This window comes from Pseudophryne corroboree, chromosome 6, assembly GCF_028390025.1.
Source record: "Pseudophryne corroboree isolate aPseCor3 chromosome 6, aPseCor3.hap2, whole genome shotgun sequence".
NCBI lineage: Eukaryota > Metazoa > Chordata > Amphibia > Anura > Myobatrachidae > Pseudophryne > Pseudophryne corroboree.
This window is the reverse complement of record NC_086449.1, coordinates 777,210,511-777,235,165: the sequence shown is the minus strand read 5'-3', so window position 1 is coordinate 777,235,165 and position 24,655 is coordinate 777,210,511. Positions and strand designations below refer to the sequence as shown.

The following is a 24,655-nucleotide window of genomic DNA, read 5'->3' as shown; positions in this document are numbered from 1 at the left end:
TCCTTATAATACAGGAATGACTCCTCCCCACCATTGGATATAAATGTTTTGAAAGCATGACTCTTTTTAGCCATTGCTACTTTGACATCCTTGTTAAGCCCCATTGGTTTGTGTTTAGTACTCCTGCATTTACTGCTCATGGGAATGAATTTGTGAATATTGCTATCAAGCAACCCTTTTAAAGCATCCCACATTTACGTTGTGACTTTACCTTGAAACAAAACTTCCCAGTCAATGTCGTTTAGTGCCCGTCTTAGCATATTGAAGTTAGCTTTATTAAAGTTAAATATGTTGGTTGATCCCTTATAGGTATGTTTCTTGAAACTAATGTCGAATGTGATCATATAGTGATCACTGTTACCCAAGGTCTCCCCAACACTAATGTTTGATATAATGTCCACATTATTGGTAATAACTAGGTCCAGAATAGTTTTACCTCTAGTTGGGTCCTCTACTAATTGAGTCAAGTATTGATCCTTTTATGTATTTAAGAATCTGCTGCTCTTAGTTTTTACACATGAATCGTTACTCCAATTTTTTATCAGGATAGTTAAAATCCCCTAACAGTAGGATGTCCCTCATTCCCGAAGCTTTTTCAATTTGCTGTAAGAGTTGTTCCTCCTCATGTATGCTAATATCTGGTTGCTTATAGCACGTGCCAATGACTAGTTTCTTTGTATCAGTGCCCCCACTAGTGATCTCAACCCATAGCGACTCCACGTTATCCCCAGTCCCCTCGTAAATTACATCTATTAAGTTTGGTTCAAGAGAGGGTTTAACAAAGAGACATACCCCTCCTTCCCTTTTGGTAGCCCTATCCCTCCTGAAAAGAGAATATCCCTCCAAATATGCAGCCCAGTCATGAGAGTCATCCCACCATGTTTCCGTAATACCGGTAATATCATACTGATACTTTGATGCAAGCCATTCCAATTCCCCCATTTTACCTGATAGGCTCCTTGCGTTCGCAAGCATACATTTTATCTTAGTATTTCCCCTGCCCGTTTATTTTAATGGTATCTTATCTATGTGTACGAGTGTCTTTGTAGAATTACCCTTACCGACTGTTATTCTCCTCCCTCCCTTTCTACCCCATCATATTTAATACAACCTTCCTCATTACTATCTCTATTTGACCTAACATAATTTTCTATAAAACATATTGTTGAGCCATAATTATCATTAAGTAATAAATTGGGAATATCGTGGGCAATACCTGTGTCAGTAAATCCTTTGCCAATACCCATGCAAATACCTTTGCCCTTGCCGGCTGACCTTGCGCTCCCCCCTACTCCTCCCCCAAATTGATTACTACCCCCATCTTTACTATTCTCACTGTTTGACCAGTAGCTTATAGCTAAACCCCCCCCCCCCAGGCTCCTAGTTTAAAAGCTCCTCCAACCCTCTAACCATCCTGCCCCCCAGCACCGCAACCCCCTCATCATTCAGGTGCATTCCATCGTGACAAAAAAGATGGCACCTGACTGAGAAGTCCACTCAGTGTTCCAAGAACACAAACCCCTCCTTCCTACACCAGTCTCTAAGACACACATTTACCTCCCTAATCTCCCCCTGCCTCCTTGGGCTAGCGCGTGGCACTGGTAATATTTTGGAGAATATTACCCTAGATGTCCTTGCCTTAAGTTTCTGCCTAATTAACTATAGTCTTTCTTAAGGACATCCCACCTACCACTAACTTTGTCATTGGTGCCAACTTGCACCAAGACCGCCGGGTCTTTACCAGCCCCTCCCAACAATCTATCTACCCGGTCCGCGATGTGCCATACCCGAGCACCCAGAAGATAACAGACTGTACGGCAATCACGGTCCCAGTAGCAGATTGCCCTATCTGTCCTCCAGATAATAGAATCCCCTACCACCACAATCTGACTAGGTGCCTCACTACCTTTTTTTCCCATCTGCACCGGAGGGACCGCTCTTATGGTTGCTAGAGGGAACAGGCTCCTCCAGTTCCGTCATTTCCTCACTGTCCTCCCCAAAATCTTCGTCCAACCAGGCGAAATTTGTTGGGCTTTGGCAGATCGGCGATGTCCTGTCTCCCTCTCCCCCTCTCTTCCTTCTAACCGTGACCCAGCTGTCTACCTGATCCTCCTCATCTACCAGTGTTCCCCCCCTACAACTCCTCCACCGTTCTATCTAAACTTTGCTCGAGATTGTGGAATAGGGTAATGCAGTGTCACCTGCTGTGGGAGAAGAGATCATCTGCCTCGTCTCTCCCTCTGGGGCCTACTGGCTCCTCCCATAGGCCAACTTACTAACATGGCAGTGTTGCATCAGCATGAACACTCAATTTGGTAGATGTCAGTTACTTATCAATGAACCAATAAAAAGCCGGGGAAGACGAACGTGTGTTTAGTGCATGGAATTGTCATGCTGATGCTGAGCTAAGAAGAAGAAGAGCAAACAAAAAGAGAGAGACCACTGTGTACAGTATGCGGCAAGGTTAGAATAGATATTTGCTGGAGAGGTATGGAGAATCTGTTTCAGGGAGAGACAGACCTCCTGTGCATACTGAGGACCAACCAATCAGCTCCTAACTGTCATTTTTCAAACACAGCCTGTACCATGAAACGTAGGAGCTGGTATGTTGGCAGTTTATCACCGTGCTATTTATCACTCTCCAAGGCTTGATAAATCTGGGCCTATGTCTTTTATTGCTTGTCTTACTGTATAATATAATATTTTGAATACAAGAATATTTGCTACTTTCAAACTGGCCTTTAATAAAATCTATATAAGTTTACAGGGATACAGTTACATTGGCGGAAGTCGGGATTCCGGCGTTCCGGATACTGACGCCGGAATACCGAATGCTGACAATGCCGTCAGCTGGAATTTTGAGAGAGAGAGAGAGAGAGAAAGAGTGAGAGAGATAGACTTTGTATTAAAACTGCAATATTCAGTGCAAGGGGCTCAAATTGTGTACACAAAGGCAACCTTTAGTAAGGTAGGTGCAGATTTATTAAGCCTGGTGAAGTGATAAAGTGGAAGGTGATAAAGCACCAGCCAGCCAGCTCCTAACTGTCATTTTTCAAACTCTGCCAGTGACATGGAAGTTAAGAGCTGATTGGCTGGTACTTTATCACCGTGTAATTTATCACTTCACCATGCTTAATAAATCTGCACCTTAGTTAGTTAGTTAGTTAGTTAGTTAGTTAGTTAGTTAGTTAATAAGATAATCAAAGTTGTAGTCAGATGAGTGAGACGCACAACAAGTGTTGTAAGAACAGTTTGAGAAAGCTCAAATAAATAGATGTTATATATACTAGCTGTTCTCCCTGTTCTTCGCACGGGAGTTTCTGATTTTCATGGTTGTAAGTATAAATAAGTGTTAAAAATGTGGTAAATCTCTTGAGATGTAAATTTGAGACGTCTTAATGTAAGTAAATATTAATCCATGGTTCTTGGCGTTACCCGAGGAGCATCAGTAGCAGATACGGTAAAAAGTGACAGGACCATTTTTGTAGTTTATTAAATTCTACCCACTAGAGGTGCAATCCAAATTTTGATCCGCTTGTCCATTTGGGCGTTATCGTTCACGCAACGCAAGCCATGCATCGGTAATGATGTCATTATGTCAATCCCATTTTCATCTCCTTAGGGGAGGTTTATTAAAATTCCAATTTTGTTGTTTTGCTAATCCCACCTGAAGAATACCTATGTTATATATCATCTTCCTAACATATTGGGAAGTAAGAGAATTAGTGATGAGTGAGTGAGTGAGTGAGTGAGTGAGTGAGTGAGTGAGTGAGTCAGTCAGTCAGTCAGTCAGTGAGTCAGTCAGTGAGGGCTTTCGCATTTATATATATAGATATGAGGCTAGGGCTGTAAGATTGATATTTAGATACATGTATAGATATTTGGTAGCATATAAGGTTCAGTTAATCAAGTTTAAAGCAGCTAAATTAGTAAACCTTATCCTAATGCAATTGTACAATATTTTACTGAATCAAAGCCATCTAATGGGTGCAGTGTGTGCAGTGCATATGGGTCCCTGGGTCCAGGGGTCCACACCGCACACACTCCACCATAAAGAAGAGGGGGCCCCAATGGAGTCTGCACATGGGCCCCCTCCTCTGTTAAGCCGTCCCTGTTCACAGTGTTAAGAAGTCCTTTGTACCAATTTATTGCAGAGCCATTATTATTATTATAATTATTATAATAATAATAATAATAATTATTATTATTATTATTATTATTATTATTATGAGAATTCTGTGCTTTCTTTCTACTTTATGCCCTATTCTTGGGTAATCATCTGAGTCATATATCAAACCTTAGCAGAGTTATAAACTGATTTATTTTGTAAAAAATTCTGATCTGATCACTGTTTGTGGCGGGGGGGGGGGGGGGGATACTTGCCTCTCTGTTGTGGCGGGTGGGGGGGGGGATCCTTGCCTCTCTGTTGTGGCGTGAAAGTGGGAAATGAAGTGAGAGCTGTTGAAGAGAAAAATTGGGACAAAAGCTGATCCTGGAGCTTGTTTCACCTGCATTAGTGATGCTTTTGTAGTTTATTTGCTATGTAATAGGTAACGCTTGTTAAATAAATGGAAGCAAATGCTCAAGTGCAATGTAGTGTCTGTGATTTGTGCTTAGATTAAACTTGGTGCATAGATACCATTGCTGAAATCATCTCACACTCTGCACATGTATGTAAATAATTTTGAATTATATATATATATATATATTTTTATTTTTTATTTTTTTTATTATTATTATTTTTTTTTTTGTATGCCTCAGTCTGATAGTCCATTTTTCATATGTTTTTTTACATGTTCTTATGGTGTGTAAAAACATTTTTTCATAATTTCTTTAACTATTTTGGTTTAAAAATAAAATATTGTCAATATTTTTTTACCTAAACAAACTGGGTCTGCTTATCTCTATATAAAGAATTGTCCCACGTTATACATATTTTATTCTCCGGAACTCTATAAGCCTTCTATTAATATAACAGCTTAAAATACCAGTGGTCGCTTGTATCCCTATCACTGCACTATCATATATATATATATATATATATATATATATATAGATAGATATAGATATAGATATAGATAGATATATATATATATATATATATATTAACATAATTGTTTATGCCCATTTTGCAATTTTGTTATTAAGCCTGAATTTGCCCTAAACTTTCAAATTTATTTTAGGACTGGCATTAAATATACTATTGCATCCTAAATAGACAGAATCTGATTGGTTGCTATAGGCAACATCACCACCTTTCATTTTTAGAACCTTTAGTAAATGCACCCCTAAATCTGGATCTACATAACAAGAGTTAATAACAATTAATTAGCACATCCGAATCCCCCCTTTCTTATTTTAACCTAGTTTGTTTTTCATGTGTGCTGTGTTTTTGTTTTGTTGTTTTTGTGTGTGTTTCTTTTAAATTTGTGCTAAAACATCTACTTGTGAAAAGTAAAATAATAATATATAATATAATAGCAATAATTGTAAAAAGTACTTTTTTCTGATATAGAAAGTGAGTGGGCCGGTTCGCAAATTTCAATGAGCAAATAAAGGAGCCAGAGGCTCGTGTCATTTGGAACTTCAGTGAGTAAGAAAGAAAAGCAGAAGGTAAAGGATGAATACTTGGGTAAATCAGTAACAGAGCTAAAGGGCATGTGCCTGTAGGGAATATGTTGGCATAAAAGACCTTTAAGAGTGGCCATTCATGGCAACAAAGAGAGATTTGAATTGCTCCGTTTACAAAAGCATGAAAGGATGGGCAGGGGTTTTCTGAGACGGAGGGGAAATCATACTGCTATGAATGGTTGTAATAAGCTTTTAACTATTTTTACATGATGGTGTAACGTCTCACATTTTCCAGCCGTGATCTGAAGCACGATTTGTTCCCCATCAGTGTGATTTAATCATAGGAGGCAATTTAGACCTATAGATATGCAATTATGTTCTCAGCGCCCCACAAGAGCAGCAACCTGTAATTTATAGTCAAATCAATGCAAAAATACAACTACACACATAACAACAGCCACGTGAGCTAATCAGCTAATGTGCATTGTATTTCCAGAGCATACTTCAGCTGGTGTAACCCAAGAAAAAACATATAGAAGAATTTATTTACTTTTTAACTTTGGAAAACATCTGTAACTTTATTTGGGCTTTAGGGCATCCCTTTACCATGGCAAAATATTGCAAAATTATTATTTGAGCAATATGTCTGAAACACGTATTTGGCAAAACGGTTCCTGCACTTGTTTGTTTTAGTAATGGAATTAGGTTACAGATATAAATGATACATGGACCATTATGTGTAATTTACTAGATTTGTAGGAAAACTCACAAAAGGTTAAGTAACTGAATAACACTATAGGGATGGTGCAGAGCTATATGTGTGGGTTCAGTATGATTTGCAGATGGATGGGATGCCGGCTGTCAGTATACCGACAGTGGCATCTCGTCCATCATGATCCTGACAGCCCCCCATTCTGCTCCTTAACCCTCACCCATTCCCTACCCTAACCCTCCCTTCTGGGTGCCTAACCCTAACCCACCCCGGTGGTGCTTAACCCTACCTCTCCCTTCCCCGCTGCCTAAACCTAACCCTCCCCGCTTGATGCCTAACCCATAACCTTCCCTTTTAAGTGCCTAACCCTCCCTCCCCGGTCCCTAAGCCTAACCTTCCCCTCCCTGCTCCCTAACCCTAACCCCCTTTGTCCTGCCTAAACCTAAACTCCCCCTCTCGCGGCAGGATGCCAGCACATTCCAATGTGAGGGCGATCGGGATGCCGGCTGTCAGTAATGTGCTGCCGGCATCCCGATCGGTGTCGGTATGTGGATGCCGGCATTGCATCCTACCTCAGGATCCCGGCGTCAGTACATTGACCGATGGGATCGCAGCCATCGGGAAGATCACTGCTTCCCATATGTATGCCCTTATGTGCAGTGCACCTTGCATCAGTTTGCACTCTGGGGGTCATTCCGAGTTGATCGTAGCTATGCTAAATTTAGGCAATTTAGCACAAATTTATAAAAAAAGTAAATGTTGGCTATGATAGAAAAGTGTGAGAACACACAGTGCATCACAGCTTGCTGCATATGGGGAGGCATAGTCGCAGACCAATCAGCGTGTCCTTGCTGACACACCTCCGAGAGGACCTACAATGGGCACTTCAGCATGAGAACTGGAACATCAAGCAATGGAAAAAGGTGGCTTGGTCTATATAATATGACTTGCAATACATGGAATGTGTAATATAAAGCAGATGATCTGGCGGAAGGTACAATGGGATCAACAGCTCGATTATCAGCGGGCGATCTTTGTTTAACAGCATGAAGTCACCTGAACAACTGTTGAGAGGGGATGTGGTCATGTGACCGGTGCTGGGATTACTGGCGGTCACCATGCCGATGCCGGGATCCCGAGCGCTTAAAATGCCGGCAGTAGTCGGAATGCCGACCCACAGGCTCTATTCCCACTGTCGGATTACCAAATAGGCAGAGTAGACACCGGCCTATGGGTTCTGCACCTTTTAGGGGCCCCGCGACAACAGATCAAAATAATATTGATTTGATCTTGACAGAAAATTACAATCAAGCTTTCTTAAATTGTTTCCAAAAGAGAGAAAAAAGGAATCCACTCAAAGAAAAAAAACTTTACATTTCGACTGCCTAGGGGCCTCCACTGGGTTAAATCTGGCACTGGGGGGAAGAGGGGTCATGGAACCTTCTCTGTGAGCAGGCGTAGAATTGCTGTACAAGCAGCTGTCCATGTCTGTAAGGTACTGGTACAAGGTGTGCTGCTTTTGGAATGACCTGGACATGTACAGGAGAAGATACTGGGAGCATGTGCTCTCTTACAGACTGTAATCATGCTGTTGGTACAACACATTGATCCAGAGCTGGCAGGTGGATCATTATCCATGTTGCAGAGAAGGCAATTACAGCCCGCAGTGTGACACTACAGTCCTGTGACCATTTGTACAGTGTTGTAACTGTTCCAGGGAGGCTTAGACCACTTCCCTCTTCCCCAACTGGGAGAGATGCTATGGCATGATGATGCTGATTGGGCTGACTCAAATGTGGAAGGAGTTGCTATGGCTGCTGCTACCTTGGAAACCTGTCGGACCTCAGACAGATCTCCTGCCCCAACACACAAGTCTGGTGCAAATGAGCGCTGATGATGACTGCGTATGGCTGGGAACAGTGTAGTCGCACGGATGCAGCTTAACATAAATACAGAAGGAGATCTGCATTTATTTCCAAATCTCCTCCTCCTCCATGCCAGGGTCCCTGCCAGGTCCCCACAGATAAGCTTGGGCCCGTTTAATTAGTAACCACCCTTCAGGTTGCTCCTGCAAACACCATTAACACAGGTTTGTCCTCATTAAATATTATTCACTACTGAACTGCTACACGTAGTGCAATAGCTAAGCCTCTGATGTGCAGGTCTCCACTCAGCAGTAGACATGGAAGTAGGCCTTGAGGCTCCAGGTTCACTCCCTCACCCTGATATAAGACCCAGATACCACTATAGCCTAGAATCTATTCTTGTGCAGACTGTTAGAGATGGAAGCACTGGTTGGGAGATGGAATCATTTGATAAATATATCAGAACACCCCCCAGTAGCTGTCATGACTAGCCAAGCTTCGCTGAGTGATGCCTAGCAGCGGTACTGCCAAGGATTTTGGATTGTCAACTACGTGAAGGTTCTGGAGACAGCTGCACATTACTTGGCATCAGATATACCTCTGCAATAAGACTGGGCATTAGATAAGGTTTGACATATTGCACTGGGTAGAAGAGCAAGAGGCAATACTTGTTGTATAAGTACTTAATATGAGTATGTGGTACCTTGACTCAGAACTAAAAATATACCGATAGTGGCCATGCCTCTTCTCAGAGGTTCTGAGTCACTTTAGTTTCATTCCCAGATCAAACGTTGCCAGTCCTCCCTTGCATCCTGCCCATTGTTTGCTGCACCTAATTGCCAGCTGCAAATCTTACCAAATTGTGCCCTACTCTTCATCAGATTTGTGCACATGTTGGGGACACCTTGCTTCTTCTTGTTGTGTTATATATTAGAGCCTCATTGTGGCTGAGAGCTCCTCTGGAAGGGAAAAAGGGGCAGGAGTTGGCAGAGGCCTATCCAGAAGCCGCCCATGCTGAGCCATTGCTCTCTGATGGAGAGTCGGGTGATAAACATGGCCAGAGGAAATGTGAAATAAAGAAAAAGGTCAGCACCATGGATAGCTGTATATATGTACTGATATCTGCATACAGTATTAAAGTACATCACTCTGGCCCCACAGCTTGAAATGCAGGCCTTGTATTCCATGTGGGTTGGGGCAACGCCCAACCCCCCTCCCCCCCACGCACACACACACACACCCTAACCCTAGCCTTAGCCTAACTCTCCCCCCGTGCATAACCTTAAGCCTCCCCGGTGGTGCCTAAACCTAAAACCCACCCCATCCTGCAGCCTAAACCGAACCCTCCCCACCCCGCAGCCTAACCCAGTAGTTGGGATCCTGACCGGATTCCCCATCAGCATTGCAACTAGCAGTAACATTGTGAAATCCACTGTCAGGGGGTAGTTTATTCTAAAAATATTATTTTTACTAATATAAGAAATAGTACATGACTACTAGTATAAATTATGTGCATTGTACAGGAATGGAGAACACTTAACCCCTTCATGACTAGCTGCTTCATTCATACATCATATCCAAAATCACATTTAACAGTTCTGCAATGTGTTGGTAAAAACTATATATATATATATATATATATATATTTTTTGTATTCGATAGTAAATGCACTACAGCAGCATTACTGGGTGCAGGGTGTCAATCCTAGAACCCTGCTAGCCCAACGCTGGAATCCTTGGGCAGCGATGATGTCGCCCCCAGTTCTCTGTGTCCTGGGCAATGGCAGCACTTGCACACCCCTAGTTATGGCCCAGATTGCAAAATAAGCTACAGTAATGAACCAGAGGACCAAATGTATAGAATGCGTTATGGAAAATGGGGTTACGAGGAGGGAGGGGGGAAAGGGGTCAGGAAAATAATTCAAAGAGGATCCAGGTGACCATTTGTGAGGCTTCTGTCAGTTAACAAAAAATGTGGCAGTTAAAGTCTGCGGTAACCGGGTCCCAGGTATATAGACTGTGGCTGCTGCTACTTGTTAGTCTGCAGCTACAGTACACGTTCAATTAGTTTATTTTGGTAGTGAGTGGTTGAAAGAACACCAAGGGGTAGGAGGAAGAATTGGGAGAGTGGGGAATTAGTGAAGAATAGTTTTACAGAAGGTCTGTAGTCTGGGACAAAGACTCTGAATGAGCTAGCCCTAGCAGAGCTTTGTGTGTCTGTGTCCCTGTGTGACACGGGAGGGTTGGAGGACACAGATTCATAGTTTGATATGCTTTTATACACTATTTTGTCGAATACAAACACACATTGGGGCTGATTCTAAAGCTGGGTACACACTGGAGCGATATAACGACAAATCGCCTACATCTCTCAGTATGGGGGTAATTCCGACCCGATTGCACGCTACGCTTCATCGCAGCCGTGCGATCGTGTTGGAACTGCGCATGCTCTGCGGCCGCATTGTGCAGGCGTGTCGTTGCCCATCGACGGGCGTCGCCAGGCAGCGACACCACTAACGAAGAAATCGGTCGCAGCGTTGACAGCAAGAAGATTGACAGGAGGAAGGCGTTCTGGGGTGTCAACTGAACGTTTTCTGGGAGTGGTGCGGCGAACGCAGGCGTGTCCAGGCGTTTGGAGGGCGGATGTCCGACGTCAATTCCGGGACCATCAATGCTGGATTGATCGCACAGGATAAGTAAGTCTTACCCTAGTCTAGTTCTGCACAAAAAATTTTTTGCATAGCAGGGCTGCACAAGCGATAAGAGCCTTGCTGTGCAAAAAACACTCCCCTATAGGCGGCGTCTAGTTGATTGCACGGGCTGCAAAAAGTTGCAGTGTGCGATCAACTCGGAATGACCCCCTATGTACGGGCGATTGCGCGCTCCCGCAGTCGCTAGTGACGGGCGTTAGGTTTGATGTGCTGCACATCAAACCTAACGATATCGCTAGCGACCTTGTTTGTGCTTATGAAGGATGGAACATGATCTTCATTAACATCACTGCAGTGTGTACGGGCTATCTGGGTTGATGGGCATTCGTTCCGATGTTGGAACAAATGTCCATCGCCCCAGTGGGTACCCAGCTTAAGGTGGGAGTGAAGCAAAAAAGAGCAAGCAACTTTGCACCTGGCCAAAACCATGCTGCACTGAAGGTGGGGGAGATAGAAAGTGTGCAGATAGGTGTAGATGTGAGAGGGGTGTATCCAACTCAAATATAAATTGCAGTGTAATTATGAAACTGTTGGACCAAGCTTTCTCCATGTCAAGCATGCTGAATACATCCCATTCTAGCACCTAGCAGACATGGCATGTACAGTAGATCATGTAACTTGCAAACTACCATCTAAGAACACCTTCCCTCTTAATATATCCCTGCTATGAACCTACATCCTTCCACTTATTCCCATAACCAATCTCTGTAACTTCCACGGCAATATGTGTTTCCAATACATTGCTTATTTTTAGCTCTTCCATGTTCACCTTCCTCAAATATTCATAGTCTTCATTGTTACATTAATGATCAATGCTACTGTATGCTTAGTAAATGGAGATACAATACTAGCCAGTTACTGTAGCGGCCATCTTGGTTGGGGCAAAATGTAGTAACATGATGGGCAAAAGCTGATTTGTACTCACAGGTATTGGCAGGTAATAAAAAGCACATTTTACTGACTTGCTCAAACATATTTTTTTTGTGTTTGTTACAAATTTATTATTTTTTGTCAAATTCGTATATTATTTTTTATATTATAGTGTGTGACTCTTACCGGTGTTCTATTTCAAGCAAGTATTTTATTCCAGTTGTATAAGTTAACATATGCAAACAACCATAAGCTATTACTCGTTCTTTGGTCTTTGTGGTGGCTTTTCTTCTACAATGGTTCATTTGCATATCATAATTTGGGCAGCTTTTATGCAGATTTATGAGGGAAAAGGTTTATGGACAACGGACAGGCCACTTTTTTTAATCCGTCAGTGGAATGACCCTACTAAGTGTGCACATGACCCCTTCATAAAACTAAATTTGCAAACAGAGGCATCTCTGCATCCTACTATAGAAGCAGATAATGTAGATACAAGCCATGAACAACTAGAGACAATAGTCTGTTTAGGCTTTGTTCCCAGACAGTGTGATCTGCATATTTCACAATGGCGGTTGCCATTTTATAATTGGTGAGTAATTGCTGTTTTCCAAGCAGGCAGAAACTGGGTTGTCCAATAAATTGCTAATGAAATAGATGTCCTTAAAGGATAAGAGGAATCCACATAAATGTGTATTCTGTATGAACTACTGTGTATAATCCATATAGGAATCAAATTAGCATACCACAGCTCTGTTACATTCCAAGAACACTGAGGTAAATTACATATGGATAATAACCTTTTAAAAAATTCAACCTAGACAGGTTTAAGTAATGATAACGATTTGAACGATGGTCCATTTGTGGAGCATATCTTGCACTGTGTATGCTCACAAAATTGGTGTATGTAACTACAGAAAGTGTAAGTATTGTAAGTGAATGTATGGCTGCTAGGAGACACATCTTTTGCACCCAGCTATGACTGGTAGCAAAACACGGGCATTTTCTTAGCACACAGATGTGGTCACTTCTTGAGAATATGCAATTTTTGCATGCACTCTTACAGTATACTGAGTAATGATGTGCTTCATACGTACCGACTTTTGTAGTCTCCTTTTTGGGTGAAACCCATTGCTGGCCCCTTGGTCGCCAGGCCCAGCCCCTTCACTGGAAAATGCCACGATTTGCAGGTTCTCAGGTAGAGGGTGGGCCTAAAAGGATTTACGTCATTTAGCCTTACTCCTCCACATGGCACCGCATTTTCCCTGTACTATCTCCACACCCTAGGGAAGTACACGGGATGCCGAGATCGCCCTGCTCTTGCGGAGGTACAAGGTACTACCGGAAAAATTGGGAGCCTCCCACAACTTCCATGAGAATAGGCAAGTTTGTTTTACAGTACTTCCAGCATTCTGTTAATCTCTTCCATTGCCAAGCAAGTTACCATCAGATATTGCAATCTCATTACTACTGGCCTCTAATTGGCTATCTATATTGTATTGGATAGGACAGGCATATTTTAAATGGTGTAGTCAAAAGGTCGACAATAACAATGTCATCATACACAATAATGTCAAAACCATAATGTTAACTGTTATGATGCTGACATTGTTAAAATGTCTAACAGAGAGGGAGGTGCTTTTCCTCCCCTGGAATCCCCCCAGCACACTGACTAATACCTATAACAATACTTGAACCTATCTGGTAATAGAATTTCAGAGATATTTGTTACATGAATTTGCAAATACATGGAAGCTGCTGAGCCACATCACAGCTTCTCTTGTATCAGAGAAGCCGTGACGTGGCTCAACAGCTTTCCAGCTTTCCATGTATTTGCAAATTGCCATATTACCAGATAGGTTCAAGTATTGTTACAGCTATTAGTCAGTGTGCTGGGGGGATGCCGGGGGGGAAGCCCTCCCCTCCCCTTTGTGCTTGCTGTGACCCCCTCCGCCTTTTCTAGCACCTGATAAGTATCTCCAGAGTGATTGAGCTGCTACCACTGTTTGTTTGCATTGTTAAAATGTCGATAGGTAATGTGTCAACATTCTGGGGAACGTTGAGATTGTCAACATTAGATTTAGGTGGGGGGAGGTTAGGGATAGGCTACAGAAGGGGGTGGTTAGGGCAAGGCACTATAGGGATGATTAGGTGTAGGGATTAGGGTAAGGGATAGTGGCAAAATACATATCCGAATGCTGGAAGATACATTTTCAGATTTAGGGGCAGAGTCAATTAGCCACAAGTTCCCGTAGTACGCATGCAAGTCCGGGTATTACAGTAGGTAAAACATTGCTTTTTTTCTACTAGTGTCTCAAAGAGGCACAAGCAAAATGTACTAAGCAACGTGTTATTTCCCTAACATCTGTAGGATCCTTGGAGCAAATTATATTTGTGAGTGCCGAGCAGCCTAATCCAACAGTAAAATGCAGCACAACGTAGATATGGTCTGTGCGGTATATTCATGAAAATAAGGAAATACATTACCATTACTAATGATGTTGATATAAAATGTTTATAACATCTGAGAAGCTGCCATGGATATCTGAAAATAAAGATTAAAAAAAAAATCTTATTTTTATTATTGGACCATAAAAGTTTAAAATCTACAAAAAAAAAAATCTTTTCATTCAACTTGTTTTGATTTTCCATATAAAAATGAGGACGGAGAGACATTGTTTTCCTTTTGTGTTACCCGTATAAGGCATGACATAAAAGCCAGCACAGGGTCAGAAGTGTAATATCCACAGTCAGTCTTCCCATTAAACTCAAAAGCCATTTGGACTGAGACACCATTGTCGATGAGGTCTATAGCTGCCGCTCCTGCTGCTCCCCACAAGATTTACAATGGAAAAGTCTGTCCGCACACACACTGCAGGAACACCCTATTTACAGGGGAACATTACTTCTGATTAAGGTTCAACTTATAAATCTTATGTTCAAAGGATTTATAGAAATTACTTGAGTTACTGTAAGCTGAGCAGAAAGCTGCGGCAGACAAAAGGTATTAGAGTAAACACTCTGTTGTTCAATAAACTATTTTTATGGTAGTTAGCTCAAAGATTTATGTCTATTTGAAGTGCACCAAAGGCTAAACTGAACTATGGACTATTATAAAACTCTGAATGTAGACAGGCAGCATGCACTTTAATTATTCTATACTTGCATGTTGCCCTGTAAATAGCGTTTTCCCATGATGAGTTTGCCAACAGACTTTTTCACAATACGCAAATGAATTGCTCATTTTGTGACATTTAAAAAGTAGCGGCTATTTGAAAATATATTTGATTTTAACTTTACTTGGACGCAAGTTGCTGGAAAGAATTTTTCGGGTCGTCCCCTATACACTGTGTCGGACTGGGACTGAAAAGGTCCCACTGGGGGAATGCATTTGTAAGGGCCCGTGTTTAGGGGTGTGGCCAAACTTCAGAGGCTTGGCTAACCATTAAAGAGTGCATGGATTAGGTCCATTGATAAATACACTGCTCAAAAAAATAAAGGGAAAACTAAAATAACACATCCTAGATCTGAATGAATGAAATATTCTTATTAAATACTTTGTTCTTTACATAGTTGAATGTGCTGACAAGAAAATCACACAAAAATTATCAATGGAAATCAAATTTATTAACCCATGGAGGTCTGGATTTGGAGTCACTCTCAAAATTAAAGTGGAAAAACACACTACAGGCTGATCCAACTTTGATGTAATGTCCTTAAAACAAGTGAAAATGAGGCTCAGTAGTGTCTGTGGCCTCCTCGTGCCTGTATGACCTCCCTACAACGCCTGGGCATGCTCCTGATGAGGTGGCAGATGGTCTCCTGAGGGATCTCCTCCCAGACCTGGACTAAAGCACCTGCCAACTCCTGGACAGTCTGTGGTGCAACGTGGCATTGGTGGATGGAGCGAGACATGATGTCCCAGATGTGCTCAATTGGATTCAGGTCTGGGGAACGGGCGGGCCAGTCCATAGCATCAATGCCTTCGTCTTGCAGGAACTGCTGACACATTCCAGTCACATGCGGTCTAGCATTGTCTTGCATTAGGAGGAACCCTGGGCCAACCGCACCAGTATATGGTCTCACAAGGGGTCTGAGGATCTCATCTCGGTACCTAATGGCAGTCAGGCTACCTCTGGCGAGCACATGGAGGGCTGTGCGGCCCCCCAAAGAAATGCCACCCCACACCATTACTGACCCACTGCCAAACCGGTCATGCTGGAGGATGTTGCAGGCAGCAGAACGTTCTCCTTGGCGTCTTCAGACTCTTCACGTCTGTCGCATGTGCTCAGTGAGAACCTGCTTTCATCTGTGAAGAGCACAGCACGCCAGTGGCGAATTTGCCAATCTTGGTGTTCTATGGCAAATGCCAAACGTCCTGCACAGTGTTGGGCTGTAAGCACAACCCCCACCTGTGGGCGTCGGGCCCTCATACCACCCTCATGGAGTCTGTTTCTGATCGTTTGAGTAGACACATGAACATTTGTGGCTTGCTGGAGGTCATTTTGCAGGGCTCTGGCAGTGCTCCTCCTGTTCCTCCTTGCACAAAGGCGGAGGTAGCGGTCCTGCTGCTGGGTTGTTGCCCTCCTACGGCCTCCTCCACGTCTCCTGATGTACTGGCCTGTCTCCTGGTAGCGCCTCCATGCTCTAGACCAGGCTTTTTCAACCAGTGTGCCGTGGCACACTAGTGTGCCGCGACCAGTTGCAAGGTGTGCCGCGGAGCCAGAGCAGCTTCCTGCACCTTCAGAGTGAACTGTTGGCCCGGGCTCTTCTTAGAGGATCAGTCGTGCTCCGGCCGTGATGTATGCCTTGAAGACGTGGCGGTGTGATATCATAGGTCACGGCCGACGCGTATCACCAGCCAGCCCACCCGCCTGCATACACATCTTCCAGTTCCCGCCTGCATACACAGCTTTCCTTGGCCACCCTCATCCACACCTGCCCGACTGCCCGCTGCTCAGTATTCGCAGCACTACACTATGAACAACCCCCGCCACTGAGGGACAGGGAGGAGGACAGCTGACCGGTAGGGGCTAATATTTGTTATTTTATTTCTCCTGTGGGGAGCAATAGGATTTATGTGGGGAGAATAAGGATTTATGGGGGAAACAATGTGAATAATTAATGTGGGGAGCAATAGGATTTATGTGGGGAGAAATGTGATTGATTTATGTGTGAGCAACATGATTTATGTGGGGAGCAATGTGATTGTTTTTTCTGTGTAGGCCAATGTATGTGTGGATTTTTTTTTTTACTATGAGGGCCAATGTGTGTTTTTTGTTTTTTTTTCTGTGGGGAACTGATGGTGTGCCTTGGCAATTTTAAAATATTGTTTGGTGTGCCGCGAGTAAAAAAAGGTTGAAAATTACTGCTCTAGACACTACTCTGACAGACACAGCAAACCTTCTTGCCACAGCTCGCATTGATGTGCCATCCTGGATGAGCTGCACTCCCTGAGCCACTTGTGTGGGTTGTAGGGAGGTCATACAGGCACGTGGTGGCCACACACACTTCTGAGCCTCATTTTGACTTGTTTTAAGGACATTACATCAAAGTTGGATCAGCCTGTATTGTGTTTTTCCACTTTAATTTTGAGGGTGACTCCAAATCCAGACCTCCATGGGTTAATAAATTTGATTTCCATTGACAATTTTTGTGTGATTTTGTTGTCAGCACATTCAACTATGTAAAGAACAAAGTATTTAATAAGAATATTTCATTCATTCAGATCTAGGATGTGTTATTTTAGTGTTCCCTTTATTTTTTTGAGCAGTGTATATACAGTAAATACTGCTAGTGCATGCATTATAATGTACCAGATTAAATAACGAAAATGCACTGTAGAAAATAGACCATAGTCCTGTGCAGTATAAGGTAATATATGTATAATATATAATTCAAGTGTTCAGTCTGGAAACTGATTCCCTAGAGGAGGTGGGGGTGCCCAGGCAGTGGGGCCCACCGGAGGTTTCCCCTTCCCCAGTGGGCCAGTCCAACCCTGCCCCTGCATCCACAGAAGAGTGGTCACATCGCCCACATTCCATCTACTATCTAGTGAAGCGGGCTGGATATGGAGATTATTCCTTGTATTTTTGGTTCCATATGGGGGGGGGCTAAACTACACAAAATGTCATCATTTAGCCCTGCCCCCTGCCCGGGAATGCACAAATCGTGGCATTTTGCAGCAACGGGCAGGGTCGAGTGATATGCAAGCCCGGACCTGCCACTCGACTTGGCCAGTAGAGACTCCTCTTCAGGCTTCTCGCAAAGAGTAGACATACAAAGAAGGTACAGTAAGTATGATTTTAACTGGAGATCAGTCAGGTCATAGTGTGTAATGACACATATACTTGAGAACTTAGGCCCAGATTTATCAAGCCTTGGAGGGTGATAAATAGCACGGTGATAAAGTACCAACGAACCAGCTCCTAACTGTCATTTTTCAAACACAGCCTGTGACATGACAGTTAGGAGCTGATTGTCTGGTACTTTATCACAGTGCTATTTATCACTCTCCAAGGCTTGGTAAATCGGGGCCTTATTTATCAGTTTCCTTAATTATATTCTCAAATGTGTTTGTGTAGAAGTAAACAAGCAAAAAACTATGGGCAGGATTCTGAGTCACATGCATACAGTCAAAGAGTTGTGATTGGGGTGCACGAGAGACCCGTGGTCTCAGAAATGCGTTGAAAAGAATGTGAGCGCTGCTGAGCAGAAACATGGCGATGGCTTCGGGCACCCGCGGCAGTGGTATATCTACAATGGGTGCAGTGTGTGTGGTGCACACAGGCCCCTGGGTCCAGAGGAGGCCCACACTGCACGCATTGCACCCATTTCTTCTATACTTACCTTTCCGGCATCCATTGGCGACTGTGTGTGGCCCCCTCCTCTCCCATAGCCGTCACCACTGCTGCTAGCGCACTGAGCACTAGAGACTCTGGCAGAGACTACAGCGCATGTGCAGGACTCTGAAAAAATGGTGTGGCGGCCATTTTTTCGGAGTCCTGTGCATGCGCTGTAGACTCTGGCACTGTGCCAGAGTCTCAGTGCTGAGAGCGCTAACAGCGGCGGTGACGGCGACAGGAGAGGAGGGGGTCCACACACGGATTCTGCACACAGGTCCCCTCCTCACTAGAAACGCCTCTGACCCACAGAGATGGTCCGTCTTATGGGTGGGTTATGAGATTGTTGCAAACGTGTTGCTGATACAGGTTGCGTACAGAGATGCAGAATTGTCTACAGTGGAGGCCATCCTCTGACGGAGAAAATGCTCCAGCCATTGGGCTAGTGCATTTTTAGAAGGTGTTAATGATGGTGGCATCTACAGATGCAGCCATCAGTGTTCCAATGTCTACAGATGCTAGAAGTGGGCACCTCAGTCCTTGCACGTTTGGATGCACAAATATATACAAGGGAAAAGCTTTGTAGTGAAATATGCGTAGAACTTAAGATGGGAGACGGCCAAAAGATGCAAACACATACACTGCTGCACTCACCTCTGAAACAGCCCCTAAAGCTGGGTACAGACCTAAAGATATATACAGATGGGTCCACGGTTATCTTGACTAGTTTTCTGCGCCTAGGCACAACATGACTTATTAGCATAAACCCTTCATCTATTGTTCTCAACTGCAATACAATACAGAGAACAATACAGCAGGGGATTAAGTCATGTCCCATATGGTTGGTTGGAATAAAAAGATGGTAATATATGGAAGCAAATGACAATCAACCATGTGCTCCCAAACGGGTGTGGTATAGAAGATATAGTCATTAGGTTGACCCTGATGGTCGACATGCATTAGGTCAACAGAGTCAAAAAGTCAGCAGGGACAAAAGGTCGACAGGTACAATGTTGAAAGTGGGTAAGGTCAACAGGTACAAGCGATCAACAAGACCAAAAGGTCAACATGATAATGGACGACACAAGTTTTTAGTTTTTTTGGTGTCATTTTGCATGTTTCATCATATGAGACCACAATCAGTGGAAAAATGTACCCTGTGGGCTTGCTTTGATCAAGCAAATGTTGGGAAAACCTGTGTAAAAAAACAAGAAAATGTGTGTCGACCATTTGTGTCTACCATTGTCATATCAACCTTTTAAACCTGTTGACCTTAGTGCAGGTCGACCTTTCATCTGCTGACCTTCTGTACCCGTCAACCGTCTGTACCTGTCAACCTAATGCATGTTGACAATATGATGTCAACATATTGACTATCAACCTACACACTATCGACCTATCAAGCGGATACCTCCCAAACACTGGTGCTTCAGACAAATTAGTTAATTCCATTTACAGACATTTGATTTAATTAATTTATCCAAATGACCATTTTCATTGATATTTGTGTACTGTATTATATATATTTTTTGTTTTGTTTACAATAAATACAATATGTGATGCTAGTGTGGAGTTTCATTACAAGAACTGTCTTAGATACAAATGTTATAGGTTCCAATTTGCTGGTCCTGCTCAATTCCAGCGATATAGACACTATGGGAAAAATTGACTAAAGCTTCTAAACCAGATAATTGGTGATGTTTCCCATAGCAACCAATCAGGTGCTGTCTATCATTTCTCTGTTGCCTTTTTGAAAATGATAGAAAGCATCTGATTGGTTGCCATGGTCAACTCACCAATTCTGGAACATGGCTGAACAGTCTCACGTGAAAACAACTGGCAAACTCTCCATCAACAAGACATATCTACAGGTTAGACATAGGATATTACTTTTGAGAGTTTCCTGCTTGTTGGTTTATTTCCCAAACATGAGAATTTCAATGTGAGTCAAAAAAAAAAAAAGGGAACTGAGGTCAAGTTGTCCTTTCTTCCATTTACAATCCTGACATCTCTGTTGAAAACAGCATAATTAGAGTCTAGCCTACTAAACTGCATAAAAGCTTTCCTCTATTACAAGAGCACGTCCAGTTCTGATGCTGGTGCCCCAAGCTGGTGGAAAGGTACCTGGGTTATCTGGCAGCATAAAATAAAAACCCCACATCTGTTTATCTTTCAGGTCCTCTGTATTACGTTTCCCTGATTCTTATCTCCTCTATGTGTTCCTTCAGGGGGTAAAAGAAAACAGCGACTGCAGTAGTAGGTGGTCAGAGATGTGTACAGCTGCTCTCTTCTTCGTTTGATTGACAAATGCTTTAGTGTGACCAATGGATTGGATACGCTTCTGTGCACTTCCAAGCATCTGAACAAGTGCTTCCCATTGAGCGTGTGACAGGCAGAGTGCCGCAGGTGATGATCCGCAACAATTCAGGTAACATGGAGCCTGCTCCTTCAGAAACACTCTGGCAAATTAGCTGCTACTTGACTTCTCAAAAGAGCATTGTTACCGCTGCACAGTGACATCAGAATTCTCAAAGAGCCTACATCTATGCCGATTGCAAATGGAAGGGTGGAAAGATTGTATGTGTTGGACGGATTCATTAAAAGCTAATAACGCATTTTTCCAACCAATTACTAGATACAGATCTCTGCGTACAGAGATAAAGGAACAAGACAGGCTGGGAACACACTGTACAATTGTTTCTTCAGACGCAACAAACTCTCCTGATTTTTTTTCTTGCAAGGAAACCCTCCTGTAGTCATGTGATCCTCCTATTTATCTGTCCGGGTGATCTGAAGGAAAGACCATGTTCTTGTATCTGTAATGGATGCAGGGTATACGGTGCACACATGCCCCTGGGTCCAGGGGGGGCCACGACGCACACCCTGCACCCATATAATTATATGTCCTTCTCCAGAGTCCCACATTGGCCAGTGCTGCAGACAAACATCACTGGGAAAATGGCGCATCAGACATTTTCCCGGGGGTGTGGTTCATCAAATCGACAGTGTCTAGGTCGACAATGTTTAGGTCAACCACTATAGGTCGACAGTCACTAGGTCGACATGGATGGAAGGTCGACAGGGGTTCTAGGTCGACATGTGCTAGGTCGACAGGTCTAAAGGTCGACATGAGGATTATTATTTTTTTGGTGTCGTTTTCTTTGTAGAGTGACCGGGATCCCAAATTAGTGCACCGTGTCCCCTCACATGGCTCGCTTCGCTCGCCATGCTTCGGGCATGGTGCCTTCGCTCCGCTACCGCTTCGCTCGGCACACTTTACCGTTCCAATCGTAGTCCACGTGGATCGTTAAGTATGAAAAAATTCAAAAAAAGAAAAATTTTTTGAAAAACTCATGTCGACCTTTAGACCTATCGACCTAGCACATGTCAACCTAGAAACCCTGTCGACCTTCCATCCATGTCGACCTAGTGACTGTCGACCTATAGTGGTCGACCTAAACATTGTCGACCTAGACACTGTCGATCTTCAGACCGGATCCCTTTTCCCAGAGATTTGTGCATGCGCAGTAGAGAAGTCTTTGGGAACATACTGTAGCGCAGGTGCCATGTTTCTGGAGACCTGCGCATAAGCAGTAGAATGGAAGCCAATAATATGTAGTCTAGTGAATAAAAATTCTATTAATCTATTAATTTATGCTGCAAGCTCCTGCTGCTGTCTAAATATAAGCTCTGTGTGGTTTAAACATTTCACTCATCTATAAAAAAAAAACCAAGAGAGATAGCTCTAAGAGAAAGAAGCGCTACTCAGATGGGTCCAGAAGTGCTGAACACAATTAAACTTTAGTATAAGAACAAAAACTGCATAAAAATACAAATTAAAACAAGATGACACAATTATACTTATGCAAAACAAATTTAGCATTGGGAAGATACAAATGTAGCAATAAATAACTTTGGGCCTAATTCAGGTTGGTTGGTTTTGCGATTGCTGTAGCTATTTTCTGCCGTACGCAGTTGCGATTATATGCTAATATGTGCAGAAGCTAACCTGAGCACAGGGACGCCCACTGCTGTTGCATCATTTCCTTCTGCCGGCTGTCGAAGTAAAAAATATAACATAAAGAGAACGTACAAACTACACACATATGAGTCGCTATACTTGCAAATACGCGCAGCGAGCACAGCAATATATGGTAACACACGCATTTACACAGACATGCCACAGAGATGGATTCGACACTTATTTCATACAGTACATAATTATAATAATATCAAGCGCCAGACATCATGATGATTTAGAATTGTATATGATGGAGTGGTGTCATGTATGTGTATTATTTGAAAGAAACAAGATAGACATGTCGTGTTTACTGTTAAAACAACCAGCTTAATGTGTAGATTAATTTGATACTTGTTATTAAGTTGTAGGACATTGCAACAAATAGTTATGATTATATGTATAAAAGCTAAAATCACTTTTATTAGAACAATAGATATTCCAAACAGGAAACTCAGGCCAGCCCCTTTGGACATCCCCAAGGCTGAACCTGTTCAGCATATACAAAGGAACTGGTGACTCATCGTGAACCCCTCCCCCCAGAAACTAGATAACACATTGACCACACAGGAAGTTAGTGGCTGTAAGGTCTGAGACGATGATGGACTTGCTGGCAGTTCAGTTCCTGTATTTATTTACAGAGAGAGGGAGACATAAGATGCATTGGAGGGAATGGTAATTGTATCGCTGGCATGTAACTGAAACTGTATGTAATGGCATGTAATTGTATGTAACTATGTTTTAACTGCTTACTGTGTGAGTGTAACCATGTAACTATATGTATACTGTACTTTGTAATATATATTGAATCCATATCCTTTTTAATAACAAATATATACATCAATGAGCTTCGGATCTCAGATAATGTGTGGGTGTATTGTTTTCTCTTATGGGATACAGTGTTTTGCGATGTATAGCGCACATTCATGGGATATGGTAATAAGAGATGCAGGCATTTACAATATATATTAGAGCGGGCATTTTAAATATTTGTGAGAAATCAATTTAGCATTCTTACGGCGTACAACTGATGAAACATCGGTACCATCATCGCAAATTGGGTCATATCACAGAGTCTGAGTGCATATGAAGACACGGGGTAATTCAGAGTTGATCGCAGCAGCAAATTTGTTAGCAGTTGGACAAAACCATGTGCACTGCAGGGGGGACAGATATAACATTTGCAGGGAGAGTTAGATTTGGGTGGGGTATTTTGTTTCTGTGCAGGGTAAATACTGGCTGCTTTTTTTTTACACTGCAATTTAGATTTCAGTTTGAACACACCCAACCCAAATCTATCTCGCTATGCATATGTTAAATCTGCCCCACCTGCAGTGCACATGGTTTTGCCCAACTGCTAATAAATTGTCTGCTGCGATCAACTCTGAATTAGGCCCTATGTGCACTGCAGGTGTGGCAGATATAACATGTGCAGAGAGAGTTAAGGGCCGCACTGACTTGGAGATTTCGCCAGAGATGTGTGCTGAGCGGTCTAGCACAGACCGCTCAGCACACATCTCTCCCCCTGCTCAGCACAGCACGATGTGCTGAGCGAGGGAGGGGGGGGGGGGGGGGACACGGGGGACCGCTCATTTCACCCACCGGTGAAATGAGCGACCTGCTAGATTGTTCCTACATGCAGGCCAATCTAGCACCAGCGATAGCGACACGCTGGACCACGCATCGCTGTCGCCGGCACCCCTGCACACGGAGCGATGTTCTAAGCAATCTAGTCAGATTGCTTAGGAATTAGCTGAACATCGCTCCGTGTGTACCCCCCTTTAAATTTGGGTGGGTTATTTTGTTTCTGTGCAGGGTAAATACTGGCTGCTTTATTTTTACATTGCAATTTAGATTTCAGTTTGAACACGCCCCACCCAAATCTAACTCTCTCTGCTCAAGTTACATCTGCCCCACCTGCAGTGCACATGGTTATACCCAACTGCTAACAAATTTGCAGCTGCGATCAACTCTGAATTAGGCCCACAGAGCGCTCTCCATTAGCAAGTAAGAGCGTAACTGCTAATTTATGTACGCCCAGAAAACGCAGTCCAAACTGCCATGACG

General features: G+C 43.1%; 1 long non-coding RNA gene across 1 annotated transcript in view; it reads left to right on the top strand.

The window, feature by feature from the left end:
- Positions 1-21,568, top strand: part of LOC134935709 (uncharacterized) — a 141,709-nt gene extending 120,141 nt beyond the window's left edge. The window contains exon 3 of the long non-coding RNA XR_010180356.1: positions 20,799-21,568. This is a non-coding gene — a long non-coding RNA (uncharacterized LOC134935709). The remainder of the gene's footprint in view (positions 1-20,798) is intronic.
- Positions 21,569-24,655: the final 3,087 nt, after the last annotated feature.